The sequence below is a fragment of the Urocampus carinirostris genome, chromosome 14 (assembly GCF_059441175.1).
Source record: "Urocampus carinirostris isolate Australia breed hairy pipefish chromosome 14, RoL_Ucar_1.0, whole genome shotgun sequence".
In the NCBI taxonomy this organism is placed as follows: domain Eukaryota; kingdom Metazoa; phylum Chordata; class Actinopteri; order Syngnathiformes; family Syngnathidae; genus Urocampus; species Urocampus carinirostris.
Genome location: NC_142362.1, coordinates 27,729,618 through 27,746,901, shown reverse-complemented (window position 1 = coordinate 27,746,901; position 17,284 = coordinate 27,729,618).

Genomic DNA, 17,284 nt, shown 5'->3' with positions numbered 1-17,284 from the left:
AAAAAAAATATATATATATATATATATATATATATATATATATATATATATATATATAAACTGAAACAGACTTTAAAAACAAACCGAACAATTCTCATCAACAACAAGGCTGTGGAGGTTGTCAGCAGCACCAAGTTCCTTAGGGTGCACATCACAGACAAACTCACCTGGTCCGTGAACGCTGCATCACTGGTGAAGAGGGCACAGCAGCGCCTGTACTTCCTGCGGAGGATGAGGAGAGCCCACCTGCCCCGACCTTCCCTCATCGCATTCTACAGGGGCACCATAGAGAGTATCCTGACTAGCTGTATCTCTGTGTGGTGTGGAGGCTGCAGTGCCTCCGACTGGGATAGTGTGAGGAGGGTGATGAGGACAGCAGAGAAGATCATCGGGACTTCTCTCCCCTCCATTCAGGATATTGGCCAGAAGTGCTGCCTATTCCGAGCCAAGAACATCATTAGGGACCCCTCTCACCCCCATCATGGACTGTTTACTCTGCTAGCCTCTGGGAAGAGGTACTGCAGTGTGCGGTGCAGGACCACCAGGTTCTGCAACAGCTGTGTCCCCCTGGCCATTAGACTGTTAAATGGTCAATCGCACACATAGTAAGCCTACACAGCTGCTAATCTGTACATCTGTTTGTTTGTTTTTTTTTTTTTTTTTTGCACTACTGGCAATTCTCTTATACCTAGCCACTCCTTTGCACATCTGTTCTCCTCTGCACTATCGTACTACAGTGTTATTGTTATTGGATAGTGACTTGTTTACCTGACTGCCCATTTTGCACATCTGGTTAGCTGCTCCTCTTGCACTCTTTGCACTACTGTATAACACTATACATATCTATAATTATTTAGTATATTATTAGTACTTCAATACTCCAACTCAATACAACATTTTATTTATATATGTACATTCAAGGAAACGGGTCAGATGTATCGACATTTCGTTCTGTATACACGTGTACAATAATGACAATAAAGTATATCTGAATCTGAATCTGAATCTGAATTTATTAAAACAATTTATGAACAATTCTACAAGTTACAAACAACTCCATTGAAATTATAAAACTTACATGAAACCCATTGAAAAACCTGTTTACGAATCAAAACCAGTGTTAAAATGATATTTAAAGACTTAAAAAAAAAACGTTTGTGACCGTTTTTTTCAACAATGTTTCATTTTTATACTGAGAAAAAAACGAGCGTCTCAACACGACATTGTGGATAATATTGCAATGATATCATATAAGTTACAACACAACATTCACCCATATTTGTCTATTTTAAAGGCAGCCATTCTGCAACTTGTGCTTTAACTTCAAATGACATAACACCTTGTTGTACTCAGGTAACAACCATCCATCCATTATTTGCACTGCTTATCCTCAGTAGGGTCGCGGGGAAGTAACAAACGTTCAATTTTGTAAAGCGAAGCAGTGATTTGACGTTATCCAATCACCGATAACTGTAATATCCTCTATACTTGACAGCAGGCAGGAGAGATACTTAAAAATCGGTAGACTCTTCTTAGTAATAAGTATTGCTCAAGAATTATATCAAATCTTATTTGTGAAATCTTATGCACTCATCATGAAAAATGACATTTTGGACGAGATAGGTTGTCTTTTAAGTAGATATATATTTTACAACCAGAAAGTTACTAAAGAAATACGTTATACGAAGTAAATTGTTCATCGTTACACAGAATGACAATACAAGGAAATTATTATTATTATTATCAATGTACAATAGTACAGAATCAGATACAGGCCCATAGGTTTTATTTTTGCCACTAGATAGCAGCACACAACCAGTAAAACAATCTCTTTCTTGGCAAGAGTGAGCTTGGAAGGCTGGAGGCAAAACTCTTCCAGTGTGATGCGTTTTTTAGATGTAGTTTCTGTAAAATGTTTCAATATTATTAGCAATATGTAATCTGCCATTGCTCAACGTACATTTTGTGTACAGAACAACAACAACAAAAATACTGAGGGGCTGATCCTGGGGATCTACCCACATTTTTCATTTATCAATAAATGTACTGTACATGCAAACATTACGAGTTATAACACTTTATATTTTTTTAAGAGATTAGTTACTTCGAATTGATTTGGATACGCTCACTTAAAGCAAAGTAATATATAAGGTCACTTTTTAAGCATTACATTTGATATATAGTTTTGTAGTTTTAATGTATGTAGGCGGGTTTTTTTAGTATTTTGTAGTGTTTCTTTAATCGGATTTTTTAGTTTTTTTTATTAGTATTTTTGTAGAATTGATGAAGTTTTATTTTCGTCGTATTTCTTTAGAATTTCCGTCGTAAAATCTCTGTTGTGTGTGTTTTTTTGTAGAATTACCATACCTGTCAACCTCCACGGTTCCATGCCCGTACAAACTGTTGTATTTTCCCGTACAAAATACAAAATAATCGTACACCATATTTTTTTTTAATGATGCATGATGGGAATTTCCCAGGCGGCAGACCCATGTGCACAGTAGCATCAAACCGTTCGCTTCGTTTGCAACAAAAAAAAAAGATACAGAGATAGAGGCTACCGCGGCAAACTCGTTTGACTTGATTGATTTGCCGTTTCGTGATAGTCGGTGTATACCGGATGGTACCCATCTCTCATCTCTCTCATTAGCCGTACCGCTTATCCTCATTAGGGTCGCGGGGGGGCTGGAGCCCATCCCAGCCATCTCCGGGCAGTGGGCAGGGGACACCCTGAACTGGTTGCCAGCCAATCGCAGGGCACACAGGGACAGACAACTCATTCGCTCATTCACACCTAGGGACAATTTGGACCCGCCAATTCACCTGAAATGCATGTTTTTGGAACGTGGGAGGAAACCGGACTGCCCGGAGGAAACCCACGCAAGCACGGGGAGAACATACAAACTCCGCACAGGAAGTCTGGAGCTGGATTTGAACCCACGACAGGTTCCCATGACATGAACTGTGCCGCACAAGCGCTAACCACTGCGCCGCCGTGCTGCCCGGATGGTACCCATCATTGACAAATTTGCATTTTTCCGTACAGATTTCCTTGTACGTCAAAATCGTCTTAAAATGCATAAAAAACCTACTTTGTACAGCAAAACCGTACAGGTTGACAAGTATGTATTACTGTAGTTGTATTTTTGTCGTATTTTCTGTTGTAATATTTCTCCAATTCGATTTTTGTATGACAGTATTACAGTAGTGATATTTTTTCTATATTTCAATCGAAACGTTTTGAGTATTTTCTTTGTAGTATCTTTGTTGAATTTATGTAGTATTTTTTAATAGTATTTTTTGTCGGGACCAGAACGGACACAGGACCCAATTACGTTACGTTTCTCACAAGTTTTATTGAAGGAAAGAGGAAGGGCTGCGCCCACGATCCGGTGTTCGCTGGACGCGGGAAGCAAGTTGCTCTCGTACTCGGATTGGGATCCGAACACAGAAGTGGATCTTCCGGAGCGAGCGATGGCGGTGTCAGGGATAGAAAAATGGGTCGGTAGCCTGGACTAAGAGAGCAAGGCGTGGTCGGAAACAAGTCGTAAGCCAGAACGGGAGAGTAGACGTAGTCGGGGACAAAAAGAGTCGTAAGCCGGGACGGGAGAGCAGACGTGGTCAGGAGAAAAACAGGTCGTAACCTGAGACAGACGGGAGCAAAAACTGGACAGGTGGGAGTCAGGGATGAAAAAGGCTTGCCTAGTATAAACCGAGGTTCGCAGACGGACTGACAACAGGGGACAGACAGGACTAGGTTTAAGTAGGAACAGGTAGCCAATCAGAACCCGTGGCGGTTGCCGCCAAATGAGCGGGCACAGGTGAGTCACATCACTGATCATGACATTTTTCTTCTTTTGTTTTATAGTTTTGATTTTGAATATGTCTTTCTTGTGAGGAAAAATGGAAGAGGGTTAGTCACTTAAACACCTCTGCTATTGTACAGCTGTTTGTGTGCAAATATCTTGTTGTTTACTTTTGTAAATTATTCGTTTGATACGACAGTGTTTTTGTGATTTGCCCATATAATAAAAACCACAAACGCACAAAACCTTTCACTGCAAATCAGCCGATGAGTTTCTATTGTCCCATCATTTCGAGCATTGAGGTTCAAAAATTTCCACAGTTTACATCTTGCTGAAATATCCGTTGTCTCACTCTGAGTTCTTATTCTTCTTATGAATCCAGCAGCTGACCTTGAACATTCATCTACACGTGAAATCCTTTTAGTACTTTGACGTCCACCTTTTTGGTCAAAGCCAAACCGCACTACCGAGCTCAGGGCAACCCACAGTGCAGAAAACTCCATAAAGCCCCTCTGCCCTCTTCTCGTGGTTTTGCTGTATGTCGAATGAATACAGAGGATTATTTGCTTTGTTTTGATAACGCATTGCTGAGTCCACTGTGCGCGAGCCAAACCGAGGTGACGCAAAAGTGTTTGGTAAATAGCAAGTATGTAAGGTGCAACAAATAGAAAGTATGCAGCAATGGTGGGCCGTGAGGGCATGCAAGGCCTTCTCTGCTGGCCTAAAATTATGCTTACAACTGTTTTTCTTTAATGGACAAGTAACTGTGTTTAAAATGTAATACAAGGATAAAACGGATGGAAGTTCATTAAAAAGTGTTCTACGTAAATATGTTGTATTTATTTGAGATTTAAGTGGAAAAGTATAGTGAAATAATACTGCTTCTGAGTTTCTCGTGTCACTTCCGGTTCCACCACCCCAACCTAAACAGTGACTCAGACAATGGTTGACAGGACTGTTGCATGTCCAATCCATCGTCATCCATGTTGAAGGATTAACAAAGAAACGCCGTAAGTTTCTGAAAGTCTTTAAATGATGTAGAAACAACTATATCTTGTAATAATTCAGACAAATATAAAGTGTATGCTCTTTATTTCTTTTCAGAGTTTTTTAGTATATCGTCTCAATGCATTGTGTTGTACATTTGCATTTTTTGCCATCTGGAGACGGAATTAAAGCTTTGATTACACGTCTTCTGTAGTTCTCTTTTGATGGTTTAGCTCAGTGTTATATTGAAGACACCACGGTTGACACGTTGGTTGGTTGGTTGGTTTGTTTGTTGGTTGTGTCTTAGGCAAGTACAGCCTGGTGGCACCCATCCCTCTCCAGGCCAACATGTGTTTCCAACCGGTTTGTTTTATTTGTATTTTCATGACTTATCTGCTTTTTTGGTTAACTCTCTTGTGTCACGGTTGCCATGGCCCCCAATTGGCCCTGCCCGTGTGGCGCCAGCTGCGTCTGGATGACAGATTGGCTGTCCTTCTATTTGAGCTCCGTGCTCTCACTCACCCTTTCTCAGTCCGTCAATGAACCTCTGCCCTGCAAGACGTAAGTTTTGACTCTGTCCGGTATCCTGCCTGCGATTCCTGTCCGGTATCATTCCCGTCTATTTGTGTCCTGTTTATTATTATATCCAGTTATCGTTCCCGTCTATTTTTGTCCTGTTTATTATTATCTACAGTTTTCGTTCCCTTCTAATTTTTCCTGTTTAATTTCGATATCCTGTTTTGATATCAATCCTGTCTGTCCAGTCCTGTCCAGTATCGACCCCAATTGTCCGATATTTGGTATCGATCTCGTCGGCCTCTGGTTTCCTGTCATTCCATGCCAGACTGCTATCTAACGTGCATGACTCCCCATTTCCCATAAAATAAAAGGCTTGTGTGAGAAACGTCACGCATTTGGATCCTGATCCTGTTCTGGTTCATGACATCTTGATTCTTTTCTGAAACAGTTTTAGTAGAAATGTTTATTTTTAATGTTTATACTGTTATAGTTTGGTTTATAGTCAGTTAATACAAATACCAAAAAATTTGGGCTAAGAGAATGGGCTCAATTATTTGATGATCATCAGATTTCAAAGCAAAAGTTATTGGTATCGGATCATCATCGATCAATACCACCCTGCGTTTACTTGGATCACATTGAAAAATCCCAGTATTGCCCACAACTAGTACCCACCTATACCTTGTTTTATCTGGGCTAAAGGTAACAATTCCTTTTTCCGGTTATTCTAAATCTCTTCTCAGAACAGCCAACATTGTTCTTTGCTCTGCAAAATGTTTCCTCCGATGACTGAGCAAAACATCATGTGATGAATGAAGCAGGATGTAGAATGAAAGAACCTCTTTATCTCACGAGTGGTATGCTATTGCATGCTGAGTGATGAAGTCAGCGATGATGTCAACCATGCGGGATGCCGTTTCAATGCAATATCGTATCGGACAGGAACAGCCTACCTAAATACGCACCAGGATTTTCTATTTCTCAATGTGACCTGTCAGTCAAAGGTGTAAAGCCTCACATGACAGCTGTGAGAGTTGAAAGAGTTATGTCATCCAGAACGCATGACCTTGAAGTAGGACGTGGCCGTCTGAGATCGGGTCAAGTTCCCCTTATGTAAAGCTTTCAAATTTGTGACGATGTGCACATTATTCCGTGAAATCGTTTTGAAAAAGACCCGAGACCTTTGTTTTTCAATAGTGGTTGAATGTGTACCGTAATTTCTGCAATATAAGGAGCATCCACTCAAAAAAGTATTTATCAACAGCAAGATTTAAGTATGTATATTTCTTTGTTTTCTAATGTCCTGCTAAGAAAAGTTGAGTCCGTTTTTCAAAAATATGTTCACCTCTAGAGTGACCTACTTGTATGCTTGCAAAAGATTACAATCCTGGCCAAACCTATTCTGGCCTGGGAGAGCACTATGTCTTGTGCAGGGGCCAGCATTTTTAGGCCTTTTTCACATCTAGGGTAACCTACCTGACTGCTTGTGAAGATGAAAGGTGTTGATATTGAATGTCGCTCATGCCTGAGAAGGTGAAATGTCTTTATGGGAAAAATGCTCAGTGCTGAGTTTTTTCTGCATGATAAACATCTAGGGTTACCTACCTGACTTTATGTGAAATATAGTGGTCTTATCTTAACTCCTTACCCCTTTTCCTGGGTGGACAGACTGTCATGAACCAGAACAGAATCAGGACCCAAACGCGTGACATTACTCACACAAGCCTTTTATTTCACGGGAAATGGGGAGCCATGCACGTAAGCCAGCAGTCTGGCATGAAATGATAGAAAGCTAGAGGCAGACGAGATCGATACCAATTGCCCGAGTTGATATCGGACAGATGGGGTCGATAACGGACAGGACAGGACAAACAAGATAGATAGTGAAACAAGATATCGAAAATAAACAGGACAAACTAGACGGGAACGAAAACAGGAAAAAAATAGACGGAAACAATACTGGAAACCGAAATTAAACAGGACAAAATAAATGGGGACAATACCGGACAGCGAATATCAACAGGAACAGGACCAAGTCGAAACTCACCTCTTGCGGGGCAGAAGTTCTTTGACAGACTGACAAAGGAAAAATGAGGGCACTGAGCTTAAATGGACAGAAAGCCAATCTGTCAATGAGCCGCAGCAGGTGCCACACGGGCGGGGCCAATTGGGCGCCATGTCAACCGTGACACATACAAACAAACAAACAAAAGTAAAAAAAAAACAAGCTCAGCTGGTTTTGGCCTTTTTTCACATCTAGGGTAACCTATCTCAATGCCTGTAAAAGTGTGTCGTTTGTCTAAACTCCTACACCCTTTCCTTGGGTGGATGGACACACAGAGATATATATACTTTGATCCAAAACGAAAACATTATCAACACCCTTGCTTTTCTCTTGGGTGATAATAATAAAAAAAACCTATGAAATGAGGAGAAAATGTATAAATTCAAAGGTATGCGGATCGTCTCGGTCACTGGTAGCAGACGACAATGTCGTCGTGGCTTGCTAGTATTATCGCGTTCTTCTACATAGGCTGTCTTGCTGTGAGCAAATAGGTGCCACCTTGTGTTTGTAAGGTTCGTTATTGTTTTATAAGGGGAATTGCAATCAAAATAAAGGGAGTCATGAGCTAAAATTGATAAGTTGGCGTTAACCAATCGCCCCACTCCAATCTCTGACAGCCGCCTTGTGGATGACGCAGCTTTTGCGCGTTTGCGTGCGTCGTTGCAGACCGGAAGTGCGCTCGGCCACAACATGCTTAAACTAAAGGCATTGTTTTGCCATCTGTTGTTCCATTTGAGTCGCATCGCAGCGTCCTGTGTTTCAGCACATTGATTTTCCTTGTCCCACCTCGCGTCTACGTCATCCAAAGGCCTTATTGCAAAGACGGACGAGCAAAACCTTTGAGGATGTGTAACACCTCAGGTCCTTTATGTAGAGAGCTGTCAAGCGGGGTAACCTTCAGCCTGCAGTCCTTTCAGAACATTCGGGGGAGGGGCTGCAGCTTCAGGGATGACATCAATTCTCTGACGCCAGCACATCCCTAATGCTTATGCCAAGAGATTATGATAAACAGCATTTTCCCCTTTACTTACTTTGCGTAAAGTTTCAGAATGAGTTCAGGGTTTGTACTGGTGCTTGAAATCCTTGAAAATGCTTGGATTTTAATGTTGTGGTTTCAAGGATTCAAAAGTGATTGCATTTTAGGGTAAGTGCTTGAAATCATTGCCATGTTTCTCAAAAAGTCCACTTAAAATGTTGTTGGCCCTGCTCTCAGGGGGCTTCACTTTACCATTGCATTTATTTTCCCCTCAAGATTAACAGAACCTGGCATTAGTTTGTAGGGTATTTAGCTACTCTTCTTGCACTATCGGCACTATGGTAAAATACTATACGTAGCCAAAATACAATACAACATTATTTATATCTGTACATTCAAGGAAACTGTGGGGGTCAGATGCATCGACATTTCGTTCTGTATACACGTGTACTAGAATGACAATAAAGTAGATCTGAATCTGAATCTGAATCTGAATTTTCCTATGATGTGCCATCGCCCCCTACAGGGTGCTGCCAAGAGGACAGGTGCATGCTACACCTAAATGGGGCAAAATTAAATGTGTATTAGAGCAAAGATTATGTATCAACTATGGTGATTTATTAAGGGCCATAAAAAAAAATTAAGGTATCATTACCCAGTAGTAAATTGTAATGGAAAGAACTTCCTGAAACTGAAAATGTAACGTACATGTCACTGTTATTTTCATCTAACTCCTACGGAATATGAGGAGAGAATTGTTTCCAAAATACATTTGCCATTTACTAACCATCCATCCATCCTTTATCTGCAACGTTTATCCTCAGTAGGGTCGCGGGAGGTGCTGGAGCCCATCCCAGCAGTGGGCAGGGGACACCCTGAACTGGTTGCCAGCCAGTTGCAGGGCACACAGAGACAGACAACTCACTCGCTCATTCACACTTAGGGACAATTTGGACCAACCTATTAACCAGACATGCACGTTTTTAGAACGTGGGAGGAGACCCACGCAAGCACGAGGAGAACATGCAAACCCCACACAGGAAGGCTGGTTGCTGAATTTGATCCCATTAGATAGATAGATAGATAGATAGATAGATAGATAGATACATCGATAGATAGAGAGATAGGTGGATACTTTATTTATCCCCGCATGGAAATTCACATTACCTCAGAACTGTGCCGCCTGCGATTTACTAAAGATCTAAAAATCCTATGTCTTGATAAATGCACATGCAAAATTGCAAATCACATACTGTATATAAATCGCAGATATATTTGAGACTGCAAAATTTATGATTCACACCGGGTTTCTTCCTTGAATGGTACTGGGGAAATTGGAAAATTGGCTTTGAAAGACCTTAAAAAGTCTTTTGTGCGTGTGTGTGCCAGGGCAACCTTGTTTACACTATTGCATGGTGACGTTACTTAACCCTACATTACTTTGGAGACTGTTCATCATACAATGGAAGCCTTGTAAGAAACATGGAAATGATCATCCGGTGTGTCAACAGAGTCTCCATGATGGCAGTTAACAAGTGTGGCCTTTGTAGCCACTGTGTGATGTAACTTCCCATGAAAAATACTTTAGCCATGCTTATTCTTCCGGTCTGGGCCAGGGACAGCAGAATTCCATTGACTCGAATGTTATGGGAGCATTATAGAGAATTGCTCCTAGTGTATAACAGTAATTTAACTTTCTTTGAGAAAAAAACAGCAAACTGTGCTTTGGTTTTACAGGGATTTTCAGGGTGTTCCGAAAGTCTTGGGCACATTTTAATTAGCCATATCTCCTTAACTATGTAGGGAAAGATAAAAGTTGTGAAATTTGAAGCTTATAAATTGTTTTTTTTGTACAACTATTGATTTGTTCAATTTCTTACCAAATCAATTAATGTTTCACTCACTTTTGTGTGCTTGAATATTCAAATGTAAATGTAAATGGTCTGCCTTTATATAGCATTTTTTAAGTCAATGAAAACTTCCCAAAGCGCTTTACAATGTGCTTCACACTTTTCCCTTACACACTAACTAACTGATAGCAGCGTCATCCATCCAAGGCAACTACCTGCCATCAGGAACATTAGGGATTCACTGTCTTGCCCAAGAACTGAGTCACGGACTGTTGTTCAACGAGCATTTTGCAAAAGATTCGGAAAGGAGCCACTGGAGAGGAAGTCCATAGTAAGATGGTGTCATGATGACTGATTAGGATCACCTGTGGACGCTCGTTTGGCGCCAGCCGCTGTGGACTACCTGATTGGTTCCCTGTCCTTTTTAAGCCCAGTCCTTTCACTCGCCTGGTGTCAGTCCGTTAGCGAACCTCTGTTTCTACAAGGCAAGCACTTTGACTCTGACTCCCATCGGTCCCGCTTTTTGCACCCGTTTTCCCACCCATCTGCTTCTGATCTCCCCGTTTGTTTCCGGCTACGACCTGTTTTTTGACCCCGAGCACGTTTGCTCTCTCGTCCCGGCTTACGACCCGTTTTTGATTCCGACTACGTTTTTGCTCTCCTGTTTTTTCCGTCCTCGACACCGCCATCTCTCACTCCGGACGATATACTTCCGTATTCGGAACACGATCCGATTGTGTGAGTAACTTGCTTCCCACGTCTAGCGAGCACCGGATTGCGGGCGCTTCCCTTCCTCTTTCCATCAATAAACTTGAGGTTAACTTTACGCGTTTGGGTCCTGACTCCGTTCTGGTCGTGACAGATGGAATGGTGAATCCATAATGGATGGGTCCTAATCACCAGGTAAAAGAACAGGAGGTTCCTCAAATTCGGAGGGTGTTTCGTGCGATGTTGAAAAAAGCTGTCCACTGACCATTCTTCTCTGAAAGAGCAACAGTCACACATACCTCAACATGCTGGAAAACTAGTTAATGGATACATTGAGTGAGAAAGAGTCTCGTGACTTCATTTTCCAACAAGATTCGGCGCCACTGCGCTAAAGCATAAGGATTAGACTGTTTCTGAACACAACAATGCCAGACAGGTGGATTGGACAGTCTGGCCAGAATGAGAGCTTGTCACAAGTTTTCGATTTTTCCTTGTCCAATTGTTTTCCCTCGCTCAAAGAAATGCCATTTTTATTACAGTACTAAAACATGTAAGACAATCGTGGTTGGTGGGAAAAAATTCCAGCTGTCTCCACATATTTTTGCAGCTGAGTTTCTTGTGATACTAATCCATCCAAATCAACCTCATTAAAAGGGAAGGAGCACTCCACTAATACAGAGGTCCAATTGTTAGTGAATGTTTACTCTTTCAAATCCTTAATACGCATTACTTTCAGACTTTGACCAAGTCAGTTAAGATTTTTCTTTTTGCATAAACACCAATTGCATTAAAATAAAGCACGTCCCGAATCCACCCCCCTCCAGACCCGCCAACAAGATTGTGCAAATATAAACTATAAGTCCGGTCAGTAAGCTTTCATCTGTTGTTTTTTGCAGGTTTAATCTAAATTTGAGCAAAGGTGGGCTAAAATTCCAAACAGTAGACGTCAATCCTCACTTTCAATAATGTTTTGAGAGGACTGTGTGAACATTTCACACCGTCCCGCACATGCAGGATAATCCTACTTTAGACATAATGTGAGACCTGTAATGTGGTATTTTGTGGTATTATTGTAGTATTTCTACTCTAAAACATTATGGCCATCCAATCCTACTTTAGACATGACGTGAGACCTGTACTGTGGTATTTTGTGGTATTATTGTAGTATTTCTACACTAAAACGTTATGGTATTTTTGTACTATTCGTGTAGTATTTTTTGTTGTTGTATTTTTGCATTATATCTGTGATAGTATTTTTATTGTATTATTGTAGTATTTATGTAGTTGTATTTCTGTTGTTTTTTTTTAAAGATTTTTGAAATAGTATTTTTGTTGTATTACTTTATAATTTCTGTAATTTTATTTCTGGAGTATTATACATTTTTGTAGTGTTTCTATATTATTATTTTTCTGTATTTTTATAATTTTGCTGTAGTATTTCTTTGATAGTATTTCTGTTGTATTTTTATATTATTTTTCCAGTAGTATTTTTATAGTATTGCTTTAATATCTCTGTACTCGTAAAGCGGGAATTTTCTGTAGCATTTCTATAGCATTCCGTAGTATTTCTGTAGTATTTTTTTTGTAGTATGAGTGCAGTATATCTGTAGTAGTATTGCTGTAATATTTTAGTAGTATTTTTGATTCTGCATTTTTGTAATATTAATAATAATATTATTTCTGTTATATCGTTCTGTTTCTGTAAGAGTATTTTCTTTAGTATTACTGCAGTATTTTGCACTAATATTTTGTAGTGTATTTGTAGTATTTCTGTAAGAGTATTTTTGTAGCCTTACTGCAGTGTTTTGTAGCAATGTTTTGGAGTATTTCTGTATTAGAATATTTTGCAGTATTGCTATAGTATTTCTGTAAGAGTATTCATGTAGTATTTTTATTAAAACATGTGATGGGCTGCTTGTAGCCAAAGAGTTGTAGTTTGCTCACCACTGTGCTACATCATGATGTTATTCCTTAGAGGTGGGCTCAAATCTCAAACAGTAGACGTCAATCCTCACATTCCTCACTTAAAACCATATTTTGAGTTTAGCGTGTGGACATTTAACACCGTCCCGCACATGTTTGCAGGACACAAACAAGATTATCCTGCATTAAACATGACGTGAAACCTTTTATCATCTCTCAGCTGTGCGCCGGCTCTCAAAAGCAAGAAGGATTTGAGCAGATGTATGAATCTTAGCCTTGCCGGTTCAACCTGAGTCAAACCGGCACCACATTAATCCAGTGGCGGCCGAGCATTTCACACTTTCAGTGCTGAGCGAAAGTATTGGCCATCCAAGAACTTTTTGTCCTATGCCACATTTCAGACATCAAACCTAAAGAAAAAAAACCTGACAATATTTTCTAAAAAATCAACACAAGGAAAAAACTGAAGAGTAGTACAACAAAAATATTTGTCCCCTTTTCTTTCACTGAGCCAACAGACTCCAGAAGTTCCCTGATGACTTCTGATTGATCCAATGTCCAGCTAAATGACTAAGAATGACAAAACAGAGTGCATTAAGTCTCAGTTTAAATGCACCTGTTCTGTGATGGGGTCAGATGAATGTAAAAGGAGACACTGGAACACAAACAGCATTAAAAACACACCAGGCAGGTCTGGGATAACGTTGTGGAAAGGTTAAAAGCAGGAATGTGGTACAAGAAGATGGAAAGAACATAAAACCACTGCCAACCTACCAAGACGTGGATATCTCTCTAAACTTTTGGCCCAAACAAAGAAAGAAAATTATTCAGAGGAGCAACCAAGGGACCCATGTCACGTTGGCTGACCTGCAGGTATATACAGCTAAGGTGTGACAATATGTGCACAAGACAACTATTTGTTGTTTTCTGCATAATTCCGTGCTTTATGGTAGAGCGGCAAGATGAATGCCCTATCTGAAAGAACACCATAAAAAAAGGCCCATTTGGCACCAGCAAAAAGCCACATGGGGCACACAAATAACCTGTGGAACACGGTACTCAGTTCAGATGAGACCACCAAAGTGTTATGTTTGCCGTAAGAGAAACACTTCCCATCACCCTGAAAACACCATCCACACTGTCGTGATGGGTGCAGCATCGTGCATTTCCTCAACAGGTACAGACAACGTGGTTACAGCCAATAGGAAAATGGGTGGAGCTAAATCACAACCACAAGTATTTTTCTGTATGCCTCTTTAAGTCTTGCCCATCTTGAAACAGAAATATTTACCCATTATTCCCCTACAAAACAGCTCAAGTTCCTCAAGGTTTCATGGTAAATGTTTCAATGGTTTAGCCATTCTAACAACTTTATATTGTTAGTTTTAAACAACTCCACTGTAGATTTTGCTTCATGTATTGTGTCATTGTCCTGTTGGAAGGTGAACTTGCGCCCCATTGTCAGGTCTCTTGCAGACTCCAACAGATTTTATGTCAGACTTGCCCTGTGTTTGGGTCCAACCATCTTCCCATCAACTCTAACAATTTTCCCAGTCCCTGATGAAGAAAAGCAACCTCAGAGCATGATGCTGCCACCACCATGTTTGACAATGGGGATGGTGTTTTCAAGGTGTTATGCAGTGTCATTCTTAAGCCAAACGTAACACCTTGCATACAGCCCAAAAAGTTTAATTTTAGTCTAATCTGATCAGAGCACTGTGGGAATGGGATTTTTTATGGTATTTTTTCAGAGAGAGACGTCTTCTTGCGACTTTTCCATAAAGGGCAGATGTAAGCAGAGTACAAATAATAGTTGATTTTCCCGCCTCAGCTGTGTATCCCTTCAGTTATTCCAATGTGATCATGTACCTCTGGGTTGCTTCTCTGGTTGTTCTTCTGTGTTTGGGGCAAAATTTTAGAGGGATGGTCAGGTCTTGGTAGGTCTGTGGTGGTTTTATGCTCTCTCCATTCTGGTATTATAGCTTGTACTGGGCTCTGGGTGTTGTGAAGATGTTACGAAATGTTCTTGTTTCCCATTCCTAGTTTGATTTTTTTCCATATCTTTATCCCAGACCTACCTGGTGTGTTCTTTAGTCTTCATAATGCTGTCTGTTCTCCACTGTCTATTTTTACAGACCTCTAAACCCATCACAGAGCAGACGTAATGCACTATGTTTCTCATTGTCAGTCATTAAAGTCGACATTGGATCATTTAGAAGTCATCAGGGAACTTCTGCACTCAGTTCCCAAAGCTGAAAGAACAGGGGCACAATATTTTTGAAATTATTGTTTCATTTTTGTTGCTGTAAATGTTATATAAAATGTTGGCATCATTTGGTTCCACTTCACGATTGTGTCTCCCATGTTGTTGATTCTTAGAAAATATTTCCCGTTTTTTTTACTTTAAGTTTGAAGCCTGAAATGTGGCAATATTATAACAAGTTATTTGTGGGCCAATACTTTTGCTAAGCACTGTCGATTAGGTAAAATACAGAACTGTGCAACTGCTGAGCTTCTAAGAATTCATTGACCCACACTGAGGATGTCTGTCCTCGATAGAAGTGTTAAGTCTACAGAGTGGATACTGGTTTCAATTCAAAGGATTCAAAGTGGTTGGTCATGCTGTCGACCCACCCTGAAGGCTGGCAGTGCAGATTTGATTACAGCTGAGAGTGAGATCAATGGAAGTCTCAGTCAGGCTAAAGGGATTGTAAAAACGTGCCCCTCAGACTTTGACGTAAGCCGCTGACATCAGTGCTCTTTTGGACTCGGCGGTTGCGAGCATGACGCAAGGGGCGCTTGCTTTGGCACCTACCGTGACGCTTGCTGTCCAAGGAAAGGGACATTGGAATGAAAACTGGGAAGAATATTTTCAAGCACAGTTTGTTTGTGGCTTTTTATTTAGGCACAACATAAATGTCATGTCAAGTCACATTTATTTGTATAGCCCTTAAACACAAAATGTCTCAAAGGACTGCACAGGTTACAGTTACTCCATTCGCTGATCTTAAACCAACATGCAGGCAAGGAAAAACTGAAAAACCTCAACAAGAGGGAAAAAAGAAACCTTGAGAAGGGGCCTCACAAGAAATAATTCCCCTTGCAGGGTGAAAAAAACAACACCCATCAAGGAATTAATCACAAACCTGCATTTTTTTAAAAACAGCTGTTCAATACAATAATAAAATACAAAGAATTGTGCGCTGAAGCCAAAAGCTTTAAGTGCTGTACCCTATTTATTTTCTATTCAGGGAAACATATTTAAAATCATAATAAGAAAATAGAACCTTCCTACACAAAGGAAAATTCGAAAATACAGAAATGGCATTTCAAACTAATTATAGTATCACTAGTGACACCTATAACATAACCTGATCTAAAGTACTTTATCAATCCCGATTTGTTTTGTGTGTGTGTGTGGGTGTGTGTGTGTGTGTGTGTGTGTGTGTGTGTGTGTGTGTGTGTGTTTTTATGTGACTTTTAGGCCTAAAAACAGCTGAACCAATTTTCATGAAAATGTACTCCGTATTTTACCAGTGTTTTACGCTAGGTTTCTTGTCAAAGCACCACCCAAACGAATACCAACAAAATCGATAAGCATCTGCTTTTATCGAGTCTCTGGCGACAAAATTGGCTACTCCAGCTCCTAACCACTGACCACTCCAAGCAGCCGAATCAAATCTCTTGACGGAACCAATACCACTGGTTGATGCAATTGTTTCAATAAACCACAGCCTGCAACAAGTCAAGTCAAGTCATGCTTATTTGTATAACCCTTAATCACAAAGAGTCTCAAAGGGCTGCACAGATCACCGATTATTGCAAACCACAGACCATGCCGCCTGGTCTTCCTGGGGATTACCTCATGTGCGGTCCCTTCTCAAGGTTTCTTCATTTTCCTCATAATGAGGTTTTTGAGTTTTTCCTTGGCCTCATGTAGGTTTTGGATCAGGGGATAGTGTAATAACACCAGGGCGTTCTTCTCATAATACCCAAAGAAACTCTTGAAATATTTATCTTCATTAGTGTAATTATTTAAAATACGTAACGTAATGTATATGATATTTTTTAATTGATGTATATTATATATTAACGTCCTTATCTATATCAGGGGTCTGCAAACTCTGACACGTCAGGCTTTTTAATGGGCAGCAGGGCGGCGCAGTGGTTAGCGCATGTGCGGCACAGTTCAGAGGTCGTGAGATCAAACCTCCTGTGTGGAGTTTGCATGTTCTCCTCGTGCTTGCTTGGGTTCCCTCCGGGCACTCTGGTTTTCTTCCACATTCCAAAAACATGCATGTCAGGTTAATTGGCCGGTCCAAATTGTCCCTAGGTGTGAATGAGCGAGCGAATTGTCTGTCCCTGTCTGCCCTGCGACTGGCTGGCAACCAGTTCAGGGTGTCCTATGCCCACTGCGCGAAGATAGCTGGGATGGGCTCTAGCAACCCCG